This window comes from Stegastes partitus, unplaced genomic scaffold (genome assembly GCF_000690725.1).
Source record: "Stegastes partitus isolate 25-593 unplaced genomic scaffold, Stegastes_partitus-1.0.2 Scaffold986, whole genome shotgun sequence".
In the NCBI taxonomy this organism is placed as follows: Eukaryota; Metazoa; Chordata; class Actinopteri; family Pomacentridae; genus Stegastes; species Stegastes partitus.
The window spans coordinates 92275-108687 of record NW_007578717.1 but is presented as its reverse complement, the minus strand read 5'-3'; the positions used below and the strand labels follow the sequence as shown (position 1 = coordinate 108687).

General features: G+C 42.2%; 1 protein-coding gene across 1 annotated transcript in view; it reads right to left on the bottom strand.

The window, feature by feature from the left end:
* Positions 1-16413, bottom strand: part of LOC103366837 (SPRY domain-containing SOCS box protein 4-like) — an 88549-nt gene extending 72136 nt beyond the window's left edge. Inside the window, exon 1 of the mRNA XM_008294679.1 lies at positions 16238-16413. The gene's annotated coding sequence lies outside the window, so the exon portion shown is untranslated. The remainder of the gene's footprint in view (positions 1-16237) is intronic.

Sequence of the window (16413 nt, the reverse complement as noted above, 5' to 3'; positions counted from 1 at the left end):
AAACCTATCTACGAGGTGTGTCAGAAAAGTTTCAGGACTGGTGTCACAAAAGATATGTTTTAAATCCAAACTACAAAATACAAGGTTTCCCCTTCGAGGAAAAAAAAATGGATGGAGTAGTGGATGGTTGGTGGACGGCCACCATGTCCCAACAAGGCTGCAACATCAGCAAGGAGGTGGTGGAGTCATGTTTTAGGCCCGAATCATGGGGAGAGAGCTGGTCGGCCCCTTTAGGGTCCCTGACGGTGTGAAAATGACCTCTGAAAAGTATGTGGAGTTTCTGACTGTCCACTTTCTTCAATGGTACAAAGAGAAGAACCGTGCTTTTGTTACAAAATCATCTTCATGCATGACAATGCACCATCTCTTGCTGCAAGGAATACATCTGCATCATTGGCTGCTACGGGCAGAAAAGGAAAGAAACTCATGGTGTGGGCTCCATCCTCCCCTGACCTGAACCATATTGAGAACCTCTGGAGCATCCTCAAGAAAAAGACCTTTGAGGGTGGAAGGCTATTTACAACCAAACAGCAGCTCCGGGAGGCTATTCTGACATCCTGCAAAGAAATTCAAGCAGAAACTCTCCAAAAACTCACAAGTTCAATGGATGCAATTATTGTGAAGCTGCTATCAAATAAGGGGTTCTATGTTAAAATGTAACTTGACCTGTTAAGTGGTTTCTGATTGAAATAGCTTTTGATTTCAGTAAATGTGACCTCCTAAGGCTGCAAATTCAACAAATGACAATTTTCAGTTCTTTACAACTTCTAAAATGTTTTGGAACGTTTTTTATTTTTGAATAAAATACTGCTATCATTGGGAGGTTTGTTCAATAACATTCGAATTATACTCTAACATCTGATGACTTGAAAATTACGCTGACTGTCATTTGCATCGGCTATTTAGGAAAATCAAAGAAAAACATCATTTGCATAATAATTTGGAACGAGGTGTATTTACTTGGCATCGGATCAATGTCAAATTCTGCAGTATTGCCCAGCCCTACTCTAAGAGTGGTTCCATCTATCTGTTGTGCAAAAAAGACTACATGTAGCCCAACAGATGAAAAAAAACAAACTAATGTCAAAATATCCACACGAATCACGTAACAACTTTCTACTGCAGTCCTGCACACACTGCAGCCATCAAAGCACACTGCAGGGTTGTTCCTCTCCTCACTGTATTACCAATGAGAATGTACCAATTTCCATTTCATCTGAACTGCACTAACGGCTCAAAAGTGTTGTAAAGGGAGAAATGGGTGGCTGACATTTGACATCGTTGAACATTGTAAACTACTACTTTTTCCCTCTCCAGGTTCACATATGTCCACCAACTCGGGTCTAAAAATGGTGGGAAAAAAACCCTTCTTCACATTTGAGAGCATCAAATCAAAACATGAAACTCAAATTTAAGCTCTGACGACGCACAAACAACACTTTAAAAGGGGCTCTGACAGACTGCAGGCCACACCGGAATGGTTTATTCATTCCGATCCTCAGCTAATACACAGCATACATAAATAAACAGAAAAGATGTATAAATAAATACATTATTTCCGTCACCTTTTTCCTGCCTTCCACTGGGAGCTGAACATATACATACACATAAATATTCATGGACTCACAACTGCTGGATGACATTATTAGCCCATCCAGAGCAGTGAGTATCAGACGCTGAATGATAAACAGTGGTCGCTATTGTATGATAAAGTGATTATTAACTGCTAACAAGTCCTCTCTCGCCGTCAGACTGGGAGTGGGCTTCGCTGCTCTCAGACTGGTGAACACACCTCATCAAACTGCGGTCGGCTGCAAGTGGCGCGACACGTTACTGTTTGTGTGCCTTCGAGTGTCGTGATCGTACCCGTGCGTGCGTCACTGTCTGCGCGACGGCAGCGTGCCTTCGCAGCATGTGGTGGTGGTCTGGTTTCCGCTCGCAGGGCTGTGAAGTGGCCTGATGAAAGCTCCCGCATGGTGGCGGTGAGACGAGCCCGATCTCCTGTCGCGACCGCAGAGCTCGAGTGGCTGAACGACACCGGCTCCCGGGTCTGTGGCGGGTATTTAACGCTGACGAGAAAGTTTGCTTTACTCGCATTGTCGGGGGGAAATGAGCCGCTCTTTCATGCCGCCAGGAGAAAAGAAGTATTCCAATAAAAACAAGGCCTAGGTTTGCTTTTTCTTGGCAGGCAACTTAATCAGTCGACTCAGGACCCTTTTCAGTTCAGCATTCTGCCACGACTTGTGCGAGTCAATCATCATGTTTCTGCTGTCAATAATTCTCTACCCTATTCACGTACGGTTTCATCCAACCCAGCATCCTTGAGTCCTTCCACTGAGCGAATTTTCTGTCATTTTGTACTCCTTTACCTCCATCAGTGTCCAGATTCTTTTTCAGCTTGTCACATAGCAACAACCCGACACTGGAAAAAGGATGGACGGATGGATGATTGAAGCCTTTCTGAAATGTCTTTTTTTCATCTATTATCTATCTGTCTATTATCTTTTAGATTACATATTCCAAATAGCCGAATGAATATTTATTTGAAATATTTGACAATTCTGATTACATTCATTTTCTTTAAAAACATAATTTTGTGGGCCGTTTTCGCCTTTATTACAGTGAAAGCTGAAGAGAGGCCGAGAAGGGGGCAGACAGATGGGGGATGACATGCAGCAAGAGGCCATTGGTTGAAATTTCTCCCATTCTGCTGCAGTAGAGACTATGGACTTAGTACATGGGGTTCTCACTGTACCAGGGGAGTTATCAAGGAGACCCTGATTGCATTCATTTTTATCTTCTGATTGGATCCGTGGAGGTGAAGGTGTGCAATGCTAACACAATGTATTTGATAAAATCACCTAGGTACTAAAGTCCAACGCTTTCAAATGCTCAACAATAACACTGTATCTACAACTACCACACTTGTTTGCAGTCGTAAGCATCGAAATGTCATGTGAGCTGCAGTTGCTGAGTTTGAGAGGAGGGTCCAACTTACAACAGGATGTCGTTTTAACAAGTCACAGACGTCAGGCAATCTGCTTCGAATACACGACAGGTGGGACCTGACTAAATGAATGCAGAAACATAACAGATGCAGATGTTTCCATACAGTTCAGTAGGGGTCACTGAATGGTGTGAGAATGATGTGGCTCTTCACAGTTGCAGAATCTCAGAGACTTGAAGCACCAAAGCTGTACTGGAGGCTCTCGGTCTTCCAACACTTCACTATCACGTTTCTGGCCTTTAACCCTCTGAATGCTAAACAGTTCCTGGGCATTTTTTTTTTTTTTACTCACTGTGGGGTCATTTTTTATTGCAATATAAAGTCCTGCACCTCTATGCTCACAGACAGTAGAACCATGGCTAGAAGCAGAGTGAAACTCAAAAATGACTTTTATGCAGTATCATGTCATTTTTGCTATAAATCATAAAAAATACAAAACTACTTATTTTGCAAATATTGAAAATATGGGGCTACAAGGTGGCTCGGTGGTTAGCACGTCACCTCGCAGCAAGAAGATCCCCGTTTCGCATCCCAGTTATGACGTCTGGGATCTTTCTGCATTGAGTTTGTATGTTCTCTCCGTGCAGTGTGGGTTCTCTCCGGGTTCTCCAGCTTCCTCCCACAGACCAAAAACATCCATCCATCATCTACACACCGCTTAATCCTCACTAGGGTCGTGGTGGGCTGGAGTCTATCCCAGCTGACTTAGGGTGAAGGCAGGGGACACCCTGGACAGGTCACCAGTCTATCACAGGGCTACACTTAGAGACAGACAACCAAGCACACTCACATTCACACCTACAAACAATTTAGAATCACTAATTAACCTCAGCATGTTTTTGGACTGTGTGGGAGGAAGCTGGAGAACCCGGAGAGAACCCACGCTGCACGGGGAGAACATGCTAACTCCACGCAGAAAGATTCCGGTGCCCCCACCAGGAAGTGAACCGGCAACCTTCTTGCTGCGAGGCAACAGTGCAAACCAACTGCACCACCCTGCAGCCCCAGATCAAAAACATGCTCAAGTCAAGTGTTGATTCTAAATTGTCCGTAGGTGTGAATGTGAGTGTGCTTGGTTGTCTGTCTCTAAGTGTAGCCCTGCGATAGACTGGTGACCTGTCCAGGGTGTCCCCTGCCTTCACCCTGAGTCAGAGGACTAAGAGGATTAAGTGGTGTATAGATAATGGATAGATGGATGGATGGATGAAAAAAATATATGAACAACATGTTTCCATGTGGCCACAGGTGTTACCAATGCAAACATTTGGCTCTAACTAATGGATGGTTTACTATTTACATTTTCCATATTTGACACAGTCTGCAGTTAAATCCCGTTTCACCAAAAAAATCCCTAAAGTTTTGTTTTGTCCCTGCTGTTCACTGCAACATCACTAATGGTTTCACAATTGCGCTACTACTGCTTCACAATTTGAAGCTTATATTTAGCTATTTTTCCTCGATGGAACCACCAGTCATACATGATTTATTCAAAGGTCTTTGGACAGTTGAAAATCTGTCAATTTTTTATGTTTTTACAGCTTTAGGCTCTGATAAATGGTGTAATTTTGGCAGTTCTCTGAATTTAATATGCTTGTCAAAGCTGCTGCTGAGCTTTGGGGTTCAGAGGGTTATAACCCATCAGTGCATTTATGTAATCCACTGATCCAGTATGTGAGGTTAGCTGGGTGTTACATTCACTGTGATAGTCCAGTAATAGATGCAAATGTGGATGGTAGCCTAAGGGACCACTTTTAACTTCTCATCTCAGTTCTGCTACAACATCTAAGCTTTATAAATTCATACAACACTGTACACACCTGACTGCAGAGCTGAATCATTTATAATATCGTGCTATTTTCTGATCCAAAACACATACTTGTGTTTAAATTCCCCACCTTCACTTCTCACATTCAGAGAGACATCACCATCTGCGGTGACACACTCCGCTGTCTTCTCTTATCCTCCTCATATGCTGTTTAAGTCTCTCATATTTCTCCCACATTTCCTCACACCTCCCTCCTCTCTGCTCACAGCTCACCTCCATCCCTCGCCATCCTCACGCTCTGCGATCGCTCACAATGCGCGTCTCATGCAAAATGCAAAAAAGAAAGAAATCTCTGCCTCTCACCTCCACATCTCCCTCGTTTGCTTCCTTCTCACCTTCTTTTCACCTGTCCTCATTTTCTCGCACACCCCTCTTTACTTCCTCTCTCCGTCCGCCCACCCCCTCGCTTCCTCGCTGCCTCTCAGTTTTTCCATCCACCGCATCATCCGACTTTTTATTCCTCCTTTCCTGCTTCCTCTGACTCTATCCTTCATGTAATTAAACTTTTTGTTTCTGGATAGTTCTGTTCATGCATCCCTTACTTCCTCTCCAGCCAAAAAAGCATGACTCCCCCCTCCTGTCTCCCCTTGACTCAATATGTGTGTCCATCACAGAGTCGGTGAGTCACACTTCTCTTTATCCCTGCTACTTTTTTTTTTTTTTAAAGAAGCCAGTTTTCAGGCTGGTGTGTAAAAATATGCTCACACAAGCATACCGAGTCCCATTGACTAATGCGCCAGGCCCGTGTCCATCATTATCTCACTATTAAACAATACAGGGAGCAGAGAGAAGCAGCTGCAAGCCTCAAGCAGCTGTGCCATTATTATCCCCATGCTGTATGTGCGCATGTTTTTTTAGAATAGATGCCATTATTTAAGGTATAATACAGGCTCTATTTAAGTCAAGATAAACTTTTTTTGTGTGTGAAGTGTGAGCTTTTGATCATTTTCTGGCCTTCCTCCCTCATTTTAAAGTGTGTGTGTGCTGCGAGTACGCGAAGGCCTATCTCCATAATTAGGGCAGCGCAGCCACACATGGGTCTCCCCTGACACTTCCCCTCCAAGATCTAAATATTCATGAGACTCTAAACGCTTTCATGAGCTCTGTAATTATGGACAGAAAATAGACAGAGAGAGACAAAGAGAGAAAGAGGGAGAAAGTGGCGAAGGAAATGTCCTCACACTTTGTAAAAACAGGCCGCCCCACAGCATTAACACACAATATCAACACTGTTGTGAAGTTCTGACATTGAAGTCGGAGGTCATACGGCCTGCTGATACTCCTACAATGGCAGGAAATATTACCAGTTTTGACTAGGCACATTCAAGGTTCTGTTATTTTGCTATAATCCAGACTGCTGTCAGATCCTTTCTGTGTCTCCAAAGTAAAACTAAACTTTGCCTTTGTTTCGTGCTTCATGAGTTTCTTCATTAGATATGGAGAGCTCACTTCAACCAGGGCTAAAAGCAAATTACTGTCCACAGAGGCGGCAGTAGCAATTCTTCTCGACAGCTGCCGACAGGCGTTTCTTGGACTCGACACTCCAAGGAGTCAGAATCAATAATCAGTTATGGCAGTACTTGTTTCTGTGATGGCTTGAAAAACAGATTCCATCAGTTTATTCCCTTTCGGCTGAGAATACCTGCCAAGTAGACCTGGGCGAAAACCCAAATGTGTACCGAGGCTGACATCAGGGGTCGACCTCGAAGTGATTCATCTAATTTGAATCATGCAGGTATGTTCGGTAAAAGCTTTTCTCTGGATGTTTTAGTGAGCTGACTGCTCGTTACACACAAGCTTCTGCCTTGTGTTGCTTTCAGTCTACATCTTTACTTAAAATGAAGCAGCGTGTATCAAGGTGATTGCGAGGGCTAATGGTCCCGGTGTGCTTTGAAAAAAAAATGTATTCGGAAGGCATCCAACTATGTCTAACAGCAAAATTGTTTAGACCTGTTTCAAGCAGTCATGGGGATATGGAGATAACAGTGTACACTTTTGAGTCTTTCCTCCAGGGCGTCATGGGTGTTACATGTGGAAATTGTGTAAATAACAGAGATCTGAATGTGAGAGAGAAGCTCAAACTCTGCCTACAGTCGCTGCCATTGGTCTCTTTCTATCGATTCATTTATCAACTATTTCACTTATTAGTCGATTAATCTAAACAATCAAATTTCCTCAAAAATTACTCATTGACCATTTCATTTGAGGTCATTTCATTTTGACTGTATGTCAAACACAGTGGCACAGCACAGTGTGAAACGTGAATTAAGGTTTACATATGAGAGTGCAATAAAAGACTTAAACTGGAAACTCCAGTATGATTAATATAAATGAACAAAGAGGGTTTATTATTAAAGTGCAATTCTGAAAGAAATCTACGTTTCTATTAAACCCCTTAGCAAAGTAAAACAGTTAGTTCTGTATATGAAGACCAAACATGCTAGGTTAAAGAAATTCAGTCTAACTTTAGGAATGTTAGGAGGCTATAGCTGAGTTCACAGCGTACGTGACTGCTGGTTAACATGTAGCCTTAAGCTGATTGTGTTCCAGTCACTGTTTCATACTTGTTCCACCGTTGGACGGCAGAAACAGACGAAATATGAAAATGAGAACAGTTTTATTGGGAATTCAGCTGTGATAAACCGCAGTATATGTGAGCACAGGGAACAGGAGAGATGTAAAGTGAACAGCTCCTGTTTGTTTTCTCTTCAGGTGTTTGTACATTGTGGGGTGTTGCTGTGGTCTGCTATCAAGCAGTGTACAAACCACCTTTTTGTTTTGTGATCATATTGAGTACTCCTTTAGCCTTGGGTCTTTCACGATGAAACTTTTACTCAGACTCTGCTGCCATTGTCTAAAACTGTAACTGCAGCTGATCAACGACTGACATCATAACACAACAATTACACAGTGATAATAAAGAAGTTGTAAAGAATTACAGTTTTTAAAAATCTGTTAAAAATCCAGAGATCAACACATTCTAAGCATCTGATTATGCTGATTAATCGTGACAGCTCTAGTCACAACCACACACACCTACCCAGTCGCTGCATAAGGTCAGTATGATTGTGGGCCTGTTGGTTTACAGAAAGTGACTCATATCTGTTGGACACAGTCACCCATCTCCAACACTGAAAACGGGGGTTTCGAGTGCTGCTATTACATGACATGAAAAGCTCATACTGATCCCAGAATGATATCAAAAGGTAGTATATTCAAAGCATGATAAAGAAAAATGAGGTATTTAAAATCTATATACAACGAAAATTAATTCTTATGAAATTGTATAATAGTTGTTGCAGCATTTTTGAAATGTTATCGGAAAAGCACAGATGTAAATCACAAAACTAATCACAGCCTTCATGCAGTTTCAGGAAAGACTGGAACAAGTGACATCCAACTTTTTCCTACGATGACATGTCAAAATGACCTCCAGTCAATTATATTATCAAGACATGTCAACATTTATACTCATAGTCCGACACTGTAGAGGTTTCTGTCCTATTGCTCAGCTCCCAGAATTAAAAAAAAAACAAAAAACAGTCTGTCTGGCTGGGTTTCCGACAAGCGTCTCAGCACTGGGTTAATCTCATTCCCCTTAAAGCCTGAGAACAAATCTAATATCACATCTAATATTAGTGGGAGCATGATGTGTGCTAACCAGGCCTCATAGTGCTGTCTGGTCTATTTTTAGCTATACAAGTAAATAGTTGGAAAAGCCAGCAAGGATTCCTGTTACAAAAGCACTCTGAGAGATGACATGCGAGAATACTTTCAGGCTTTTAAAGAAACTCTCTGACAGGAAATTCTTTTGTTTCCCCCTTTTAGTAAAACAAAGTATCACCTAACATCCGAGCAGACGTGAGTTAGTACACCCTGTTGGTTTTCATTCTGCCACGTCTTTTCTCACGACTGTCTGAAGTTTGTCGCTCCAGCCAAAACGATCACACGCCTGCTTTACATTCCAGGATGAGTCGATTGATTTTATCCTACAGGAAAAGTCATCAGATAGCGTCATGGAAGCCATGAAATCACAGGCAGACGGCAGCGCGAGGCGGCTGATTGAGAGCTGATTGTCCCGGCACTGACACATAATGATGCCGAACCGACACACACACACACACACACACACACAGACACACTCACACAGCAGAGGAAAGAAACGTTTCAGGGCTGAGGACAAACACATAAGCAAACAAGCAAACACGTGGACCCTGAATCACCTTAAAATGACAAATGAGCAAGAGCATGTCATCTCAGACGCTGCCGTCATTTATATGCAAATGAGTCCACCACTGCTCTCCTCCGTGCAGCCCTCTTTACCCTCCAGAAGACAAAAGATAGAGCAAACTTTAGATCTGATCAGACAAGATGTCGGGCAAGGTGATTGTGAGCGACGGGAAGCCAAACGATGCGTGACGAGACGGGGGCACCATGAGGTGAAATGAGCTAAGATGACGGGGTTTACGAGGAGCGGACATTAACTGTCTGTTTGTCACAACACTAATGATTTCATGTTCCCTGTTGTCTCCTGAAGGGCTCCAACTCCACTGTTGGCCTGTCAGGCTGGTTTTTTTTTCCCCGCGAGGACGCCTTTGATTAACGACTCACTGCCGCAATCGCCCCTGAACAAACTGACGCGCATCACGCAGGATGACAAGATGACAAGGAGCGTCGGGCTCACCCTCATAAACTTGATGAGCAAACTAAAACGCGGGGAGATGCTTGGAAGGTGCGTGTAATGACTGGCTTTCAGGAATGTATGACATTATAAATTCATCTCTGCCACTCAGCTACAAGGAGGAAATCTGCCCATATTACTGTAAAGTGCAGCACTACTTGAGTTATCCTGTCACTGTCAAGGCCCCGGTGAGTCACTGGTGCATCAGCAAGCACAAACACAGGTTGAGTGCACATACACGCTGGTTGTACACTACAGTTAAACACTAAACACCTGTGAAGGGCAGGAGGACCACGTTGTCCTCCTGTTTGTCTCTCACTGCAGCAGTAAATGTCATTGACTTCAGAATGCAGCACTGCATGAGAGTGCAGTTTGTGTTTTTTTCTGCTGTTTGAGTGACGTGATTGTGTTGAAGTGCATGTCTGTGTGTGTCTGCGAGTGTGTCCGTAAGCATTTTTGTAAGCTCAGCAGTCTATCACTGACTTAACAAAAGGCTGCTGAATATAAATATAGTCCCTCTCCAGCTGCCAGTGGAAATGCATATATTTGCATGGCCAAAGATGGAAATATATAAATGACAGAACAGACAGATGGACAGACAGACAGTCAAATATTAAGATAGATACATAGATAGATGCACAGTTGGTGCATTTTCACAGTCTTTTCAGGTCAAATGGTATTCGTATACAGATTCAATTCAATTCAATTCAATTCAATTTTATTTGTATAGCGCATATTTACAACAACAGTCATCTCATAGCGCTTCATAAGCATATGATTCCATTCATATTCAAGTAATGAATAAAAATGAATTATAAATGACTGAGGTTTACATTACATGAACTGTTGAATGGTATATTAATACAAAAAAAAGTACTGCGATACCCTGATGGTGTTTTTCCCCATCTTACTAGTGTCACTCTAAAACAAGACGCCACAAAGTCCATCTGTAAAAGATTTTGAATCAAATCAACGCATCTAACTTTCACCGACAGACCTGACGCCTTGTTCAAAAAGGTTATTCAATGTGATAGACAACATAATTCCAACACGCCCTCAAACATAAGTCAAACAAATGTACTTTATGTTGTGACATGCACTTTTTTTAACCATCAGAGTTTGACACAGGCAATTAAAGGCAAGAATAACCGTTTCATTTGGCTCTATCTTTTAGCTACCTTATCTATGTGGCAAACATTTCTACATGCAAATGCGTTCACAAGTGTGCAGATCAACACCACTGCTTATCAACCATCAACTGAACCCTGCACAGCGAGTGAAAGTAGATGTTCAAAATGTGCATTAAAGTACTGCTGCAAAGGATGTATCCTTTTACAAGCATATAGAAGATGGATGTAGCCACCATAACTTCTCCACTGGTTTGTGAACTACTAAGCCTTCGCTTTGGCATTTGGCCCTTTTGAAAGCAGATGTAAAGAGCAAAGGCTGGATCTGACTCACAACTCAAAGACACTGTGAACCCCAATACAAAAGCGCTTTATGATGTATTTTATTCTAAATGGAAACGTAATTTATAAAATGAACATCATGCTTTATTGAAGGAGACTTGAAACTAGTCACTGATGCCATAAACTCATCAGGAAAACAGTTCCTGAGGTGACAAAACAAGTGAGAAGTAAGATCATTTTCTCATAGACTTCAATAGAGCCAGACTTTGCACCCAGAGGAGTTGCCCCCTGCTGGCTGTTAGAGAGAATGCACTGGCTTCATTTTTCAGACTGAACTCTGACATCATGTTGCCGGCCACAAATAAGATAGGAACTTATCAGAAACCCCTGCAGCAAACAAACATTAAAAACGAGCCTGTCTTCCAGAGTCTGTTAATCAGCCTGTCACAACTGCTACATAATCGGCTGACAGCAGTTACTGAGCGACTGCAATTATTCTGCATAATGGTTACAATGGCTGCCATTCACTTGTATAAAAACAGCTGGATGGAACTGCTATATTTTAATCACTATTTCAAAATCATTTTTCATCTTTTGCGCCTCCTTCTATTGTGCTTTAACTGGTTATCTTGATGTGCTCAGCTTTTATATTTAACCACCGCATTTTGATGATCATCTGTTCATACTGTCATGGATTTAGTCGCACAATTTGGTTTTAAGCCAAATAAAGAAGTACACCAGAAGAACTTGAAGGAGGCCAAGACCTCTAATCCAAAACTAATAGGAGGCATAAAATTATTACACTGTTAATTAACTACTTGTAAGACAATTAACTGTCATGACAACCCTAACTGTTGCATACTTCAAAGTACAGCTGAACAATTAATTTAAATATTACTGAAAATGCAATATGGCCAAGTGCAACACACAAATCATAACAGCTGCAATTTTTTGATAAAGGTAAACACAAAATACAATTACAAATGAAGCACTGTGATGCTACAGAGATACCCCAGCCCAGCCTATAAATTATGTTCTCCAAATATAGGGGAAAGGTGCTTCTGTGGTACAGCCTGCGGCAAAAATCACATCGTCATTTCCATTTTTTTATTCAGTAGGAAAGAAATGAAAAGATGCTATTGTACGCTAAAATCGGTGGTAATATCTTTGAAAATAACTTCAATATGATTTCTTTGTGTGTGGTTTGTTCGGCACTACTGAAATATAGATTTTTTTTTTCATTATATTTGCTGCAGTAGCTGGGTTTATATCTTACTTGAAATTGTTTTTTAAATGGTTAATTGCTCAGGGGTGTCTAAATTTTTGCACTGCACATAGAAATCCAGGTAAAAATAATTTCAAAGCACCAATTTTACACTTTGCTCATGCTTGCCAAAACATGACTGTCAGCATTAGAAACACCACTCCCTGTCTTCTGTACTGTGATCTATTTTTTGCCTTGATGGAGTCTAATTTGAGACTTCACAGGTTCACGTCTTTGAGTCTGTTTCCTGTAAGAGCCTGCTTCCCGTTGGTACACAACAAACACAGTGGGAAAGGCGGAGAAATAAAGTAATTAAAAATAATGATGGCTGATGGAAAGCAGCTCATACCGACTACAAAATGTTGCCTGTCTCGTCACCAGATCGCCTCGTGTGAACGATGAGCACGGTGACATACTGGGCGCTGACCAGCATGCAGATGAGCAATATGTCCAGCAACTGGCAAAAAAAAACAGACCTGAAATTCTTCAACAATCCTTGTTGATGTTGATTTATTGATGTGCAATAACACTGAGTCAACTCCTGGGCTGGCGCTGCTTTTGTGATTTGCCCAGAAAAGTCTGCATTTAAATTAGCCCTGACATCATTGGCACCCTTAGTTACAGGGATTACTCCAACATGATTCAGACAGAACTTCCACTATCGCAATCGGAGGGGATTTTTTTTACCACTCCACACATAACACCAGGCAGTATGTGTTCAGTTTAAAAAGCAATGACAGGGTGTGATAAGACACAGCCGAGTTTAAAATCCTTATCTGGCCTACGAGCTGAATCCCATCTGCCTCTCTCCTCACACTGACTCATAACGCAGCTTATTAGTCCCCCTGGATGGATAAAGGGGAGATTTTTTTTAAAAAGGGAGGGGAAAAGCAGGAAATAAAGACAGAGAGAAAAACAGATTAGGAGGGAGAGAGCTGAATGGGCAAAAGAGGAGAGAGAAAAATGTGGAGGATACAGAACAAGATGGGAACAGGCTATGTTTTCTGTGTAAGTGTCCTCGTGTGTGCTGAAAACTGCAGGTGTAAAAAAGACTCAGTTGATTGTATGAGCTGATAACGCCAGTCACTGTATTATTTGTCCAATATGTGCTAATAATAGAAGTTTATTTTCTAAATAGAACATGACACAGAAAAATTTTTGGGGTGTTTTAAAACGATGTCATCACATAGCAGCTCTGACTCCATCGTTTATAAAACTTCTAGCACTGTCTGCAGCACATGTAGCAGAGTACAGTGCAGAGTCAGGCGGCATCATCACAGTAACTTTCAAACTAGTTTGTGCAATACATGGCTTAAAGGTTAACAATGAGCTGATCATTTTTCTTTTTCAGTATAACTCTAACTAGGGTTGCACAGTTATGGCCAAAATCTTAATCACGATTGCTATAGACCAACACTGACAGCACAGTTGTTCATTGTGACACAATATTTTCATTGCACTTTCACAAATAAACAGACTGAGCAGTTTTCCAATATTGTGCTCCATTGCTGCTCATGTTCAAATATTTGCATGATAATATTCGGTGCATCTTCGAGGTTCAAAATTTAGATTAAATTGCACCCAAAAGTTCTCCCTGAACATCTGCTAGTGAATATCTACCAATAGCTGATACACACTTAAAGCGTTGTAGACTATCTGTAGTACCTGGTTGTGCCACCAGGTGGAGCCTCTTACTGGATAACCCTTTTTTGGGCAACTATATGGTAACTTCCGCAGGGATTAAAAATGGCAGGGGGCAGAATCACGAGACTTCATCCAGCCAATCAGCAAAGGTCAGGCTACATCACAACACAGTCACTCTGACCAATCACAAGTGAGCCAAATATTTTGACACAAGTGTCATCAATTCCATAAGTCTGACTGGTGGACTGGAAAGAAACGTTCCTTCATCTTTATATGTGTATTCTTTTCTACAATAATTTATTAATTTCACATATTATTTGGAACTTTTCTTTACCCTCGGTGGGCAAGGATTCGTATATGGTAGCTGTGTTGATTTGGATTTGCAGCCTAAATCTGAAACTTTTGTTGTGTCCACTTATATCCACCAATAACACTCCAGGGCTGAAGTTTTACATTTCCACGTATTTCAATGAGTGCTCTATAAAGGGTTAACACTGAAGGACCAGAGGAGGCAGGCAGGTCAGTGTTGACAAGCAAAGAGCATTGTAGGGGCTTAGATTGCAAAGAGGCACCATGAAAAATTCTTCTTTGACATTTAATGACCTCCAGCCAGCGTCAAATCAAGCTGTGATCGCCTAGAACATCATTCCTAGTGGTATGTGTAACATTTGTCCTTGCAGCCTATATCAGGAGTCTGTAGCTTATATTGAAATATTGGCACAGGGTACATGTGACGTACATTTCCTCATCCATCAAAGTAGTAACCACCTGGTCCGTCCACACTGCAAGCACACCTACCAGTGGTCCTATAGGATGCGATATCAGCCAGTAATGGTCGGGCTCTTGTGTAAACTGTTAAATCCTTCAAGCATCATTTGAAATGTAAGAGCTGCGTCCTGAAAGCAGCTGGATTTATTTGAAGTGTATTTGTTCAAAGCAGTCTTTGGCAGCTGAACTGTCTGCTTTCATGTATGCGCCGAAAGTCGTTGAACAAACATTTGCAGCATCACATCTGTGAATGCGTAAGAGATGAATGCAGATGAAATGTTAGTTTAGGTGTGCGTGATAAAAAACAATAGTTAAAGCACCACACTCTGTAAGCACTTGAAGCGTCTCTTGACATGTGAGGAGCGACTGAAATGTCGGCTGGAGCATTTAAAACCTCGGCCAAAATAGTAAAAATAAGCCGATGTGTCAGTTGATAAGTCGAGGTTGAAAACCGTTAAAGCACCAGATATAGCTCAAGTGTAAAGAGGTGAAGTGTCTTTGTGTTGCAGAGCCAAAGAGCATCTCCGCTGTCAGGTGACGCATTAAAAAGTGTCAGATGACGTGTTTAGACTGAAAGCAGCTGAAGCGTGTGCCCTGCAAATAGATGAAGTGAGTTCAAGAAGTCCTAAAGGAGAGACGGGAGACAAAAAAAAATGTTGTGGCTAGAAATGAATAGAGACTAAGAGGAAAGTTGGACCAGGACGAAGAAGAAGAAGAGGTGGGAAGCGGTGAAGTGGGGGGCTCAGGAACAAAAGAGATGCCGGTGAACAGCCTGATCTCCCGTAGCGACTGGCTGGTCCGATCCAGCAGACAGATAAATGACCCCCTGTCACCATCACCACGCTCCATCCCTTCCTCCTCCCTCCTCCCGCATCTCTCTATCCTCCCATCTCCCCCCCTACACTTCACCCCCCTCTCTCCCACATTCTGACAGGTCATCCATCAGGAAGCAGACTCCAACCACCACCACTCCACACACCTTTTTTTTTTTTTTTTTTTCCTTGTTGCCTATTACATGTTAATGAAGAAACACTGCAGCAGGAACATCTTTTTCACCTTCCCAGCTTCTCTCCTTTCACACTCCGTCTCCTCTCCATCTTCCATGTCCTTGTCACCTAACCCATCTCAGCTCAGTAAATGTCAAGGTGTGGAGTGCAACAAGGGAAAGGCGCTTTTACTTTAGCAAAATGCATTTACACGAACTAAGAATATATATTTTAGCACACTTTCTGTCTGATTTTCAATGCAGATCATTAATATCTTGAGGCAATAATAAGTTTAGAAATTGCTCACTCTTAATAAATGAGCTCCTACAGAGATCCAGCCAGTGTTTGCATCCCTTTACTCTGTGATGTGAGTTGACAGATGAGGTGGCATCAGCAGGATCACAGAGATGCAACCAGGTAACGTTCATGTACCTGTTTGACTCTGAAGCTGTGAAAACTTTATCAAACCAAGAGAAACCCTTCAAAGTCTTTTTTTCTCGGCTTGAAATTGAAATCCACTCCATCAAGCAACGCTCCAAAGTGACCAGAAGATACTTTTAGAAGGGAAACACAGCTTTATCTCTCTATCTGCCTGCAGTGAAGCTCTCGAGTCCTGAGCGCTCATCAGCCGCCGTGAACACACCGACACTCACCGAACACAACTCGTCTCCCGCCGACACTTTTTCTCGGAGGATTTCTCTGCGGAGGAAGAAGAAGAACCGAGGACTCTCTGCTCTTCTCCGCCGCTCACAGCGACGCTCCTCCGGCGCTGTTAGAAATGTTTTTCAGCCGATGTGAGCGACGCTTTCTTTGTTGCGGTAAACAGCAG